This window comes from Pelodiscus sinensis, chromosome 30 (genome assembly GCF_052426305.1).
Source record: "Pelodiscus sinensis isolate ZL-2025 chromosome 30, ASM5242630v1, whole genome shotgun sequence".
In the NCBI taxonomy this organism is placed as follows: Eukaryota; Metazoa; Chordata; order Testudines; family Trionychidae; genus Pelodiscus; species Pelodiscus sinensis.
The window spans coordinates 10349538-10352491 of NC_143081.1; positions in this window are offsets into that span (position 1 = coordinate 10349538).

Below are 2954 nucleotides of genomic sequence, written 5' to 3' on the forward strand. Positions count from 1 at the left end.
CCGTAGGACAGACGGGAGGGGGCCGGGCGCCTCAGCCCAGCATGCCCCCCGTAGGACAGGCGGGAGGGGGCCAGGCGCCTCAGCCCAGCATGCCCCCCGTAGGACAGGCGGGAGGGGGCCAGGCGCCTCAGCCCAGCATGCCCCCCGTAGGACAGGCGGGAGGGGGCCGGGCGCCTCAGCCCAGCATGCCCCCCGTAGGACAGGCAGGAGGGGACCAGGCGCCTCAGCCCAACATGCCCCCCGTAGGACAGGCGGGAGGGGGCCAGGCGCCTCAGCCCAGCATGCCCCCCGTAGGACAGGCGGGAGGGGACCAGGCGCCTCAGCCCAACATGCCCCCCGTAGGACAGGCGGGAGGGGACCAGGCGCCTCAGCCCAGCATGCCCCCCGTAGGACAGGCGGGAGGGGACCAGGCGCCTCAGCCCAACATGCCCCCCGTAGGACAGGCGGGAGGGGGCCGGGCGCCTCGGCCCAACATGCCCCCCGTAGGACAGGCGGGAGGGGACCAGGCGCCTCAGCCCAACATGCCCCCCGTAGGACAGGCGGGAGGGGACCAGGCGCCTCAGCCCAACATGCCCCCCGTAGGACAGGCGGGAGGGGGCCGGGCGCCTCGGCCCAACATGCCCCCCGTAGGACAGGCGGGAGGGGACCAGGCGCCTCAGCCCAACATGCCCCCCGTAGGACAGGCGGGAGGGGACCAGGCGCCTCAGCTCAGCATGCCCCCCGTAGGACAGGCGGGAGGGGACCAGGCGCCTCAGCCCAGCATGCCCCCCGTAGGACAGGCGGGAGGGGGCCAGGCGCCTCGGCCCAGCATGCCCCCCGTACGACAGGCGGGAGGGGACCAGGCGCCTCAGCCCAGCATGCCCCCCGTAGGACAGGCGGGAGGGGGCCAGGCGCCTCAGCCCAGCATGCCCCCCGTAGGACAGGCGGGAGGGGGCCAGGCGCCTCAGCCCAGCATGCCCCTCGTAGGACAGGCGGGAGGGGGCCGGGCGCCTCAGCCCAGCATGCCCCCTGTAGGACAGGCGGGAGGGGACCAGGCGCCTGGCCCAGCATGCCCCCCGTAGGACAGACGGGAGGGGGCCGGGCGCCTCAGCCCAGCATGCCCCCCGTAGGACAGGCGGGAGGGGACCAGGCCCCTCAGCCCAGCATGCCCCCCGTAGGACAGGCGGGAGGGGACCAGGCGCCTGGCCCAGCATGCCCCCCGTAGGACAGGCGGGAGGGGACCAGGCCCCTCAGCCCAGCATGCCCCCCGTAGGACAGGCGGGAGGGGACCAGGCCCCTCTGCCCAGCATGCCCCCCGTAGGACAGACGGGAGGGGGCCGGGCGCCTCAGCCCAGCATGCCCCCCGTAGGACAGGCGGGAGGGGGCCAGGCGCCTCAGCCCAGCATGCCCCCCGTAGGACAGGCGGGAGGGGACCAGGCGCCTCAGCCCAGCATGCCCCCCGTAGGACAGGCGGGAGGGGACCAGGCGCCTCAGCCCAACATGCCCCCTGTAGGACAGGCGGGAGGGGGCCAGGCGCCTCAGCCCAGCATGCCCCCCGTAGGACAGGCGGGAGGGGACCAGGCGCCTCAGCCCAACATGCCCCCCGTAGGACAGGCGGGAGGGGGCCAGGCGCCTCAGCCCAGCATGCCCCCCGTAGGACAGGCGGGAGGGGACCAGGCGCCTCAGCCCAACATGCCCCCCGTAGGACAGGCGGGAGGGGACCAGGCGCCTCAGCCCAGCATGCCCCCCGTAGGACAGGCGGGAGGGGACCAGGCGCCTCAGCCCAACATGCCCCCCGTAGGACAGGCGGGAGGGGGCCGGGCGCCTCGGCCCAACATGCCCCCCGTAGGACAGGCGGGAGGGGACCAGGCGCCTCAGCCCAACATGCCCCCCGTAGGACAGGCGGGAGGGGGCCGGGCGCCTCGGCCCAACATGCCCCCCGTAGGACAGGCGGGAGGGGACCAGGCGCCTCAGCCCAACATGCCCCCCGTAGGACAGGCGGGAGGGGACCAGGCGCCTCGGCCCAACATGCCCCCCGTAGGACAGGCGGGAGGGGACCAGGCCCCTCAGCCCAGCATGCCCCCCGTAGGACAGGCGGGAGGGGACCAGGCGCCTCAGCTCAGCATGCCCCCCGTAGGACAGGCGGGAGGGGACCAGGCGCCTCAGCCCAGCATGCCCCCCGTAGGACAGGCGGGAGGGGGCCAGGCGCCTCAGCCCAGCATGCCCCCTGTAGGACAGGCGGGAGGGGGCCGGGCGCCTCAGCCCAGCATGCCCCCTGTAGGACAGGCGGGAGGGGACCAGGCGCCTGGCCCAGCATGCCCCCCGTAGGACAGACGGGAGGGGGCCGGGCGCCTCAGCCCAGCATGCCCCCCGTAGGACAGGCGGGAGGGGACCAGGCGCCTGGCCCAGCATGCCCCCCGTAGGACAGGCGGGAGGGGACCAGGCCCCTCAGCCCAGCATGCCCCCCGTAGGACAGGCGGGAGGGGACCAGGCCCCTCTGCCCAGCATGCCCCCCGTAGGACAGACGGGAGGGGGCCGGGCGCCTCAGCCCAGCATGCCCCCCGTAGGACAGGCGGGAGGGGACCAGGCGCCTCAGCCCAGCATGCCCCCCGTAGGACAGGCGGGAGGGGACCAGGCGCCTCAGCCCAGCATGCCCCCCGTAGGACAGGCGGGAGGGGACCAGGCCCCTCTGCCCAGCATGCCCCCCGTAGGACAGACGGGAGGGGGCCGGGCGCCTCAGCCCAGCATGCCCCCCGTAGGACAGGCGGGAGGGGGCCAGGCGCCTCAGCCCAGCATGCCCCCCGTAGGACAGGCGGGAGGGGGCCAGGCGCCTCAGCCCAGCATGCCCCCCGTAGGACAGGCGGGAGGGGGCCGGGCGCCTCAGCCCAGCATGCCCCCCGTAGGACAGGCAGGAGGGGACCAGGCGCCTCAGCCCAACATGCCCCCCGTAGGACAGGCGGGAGGGGGCCAGGCGC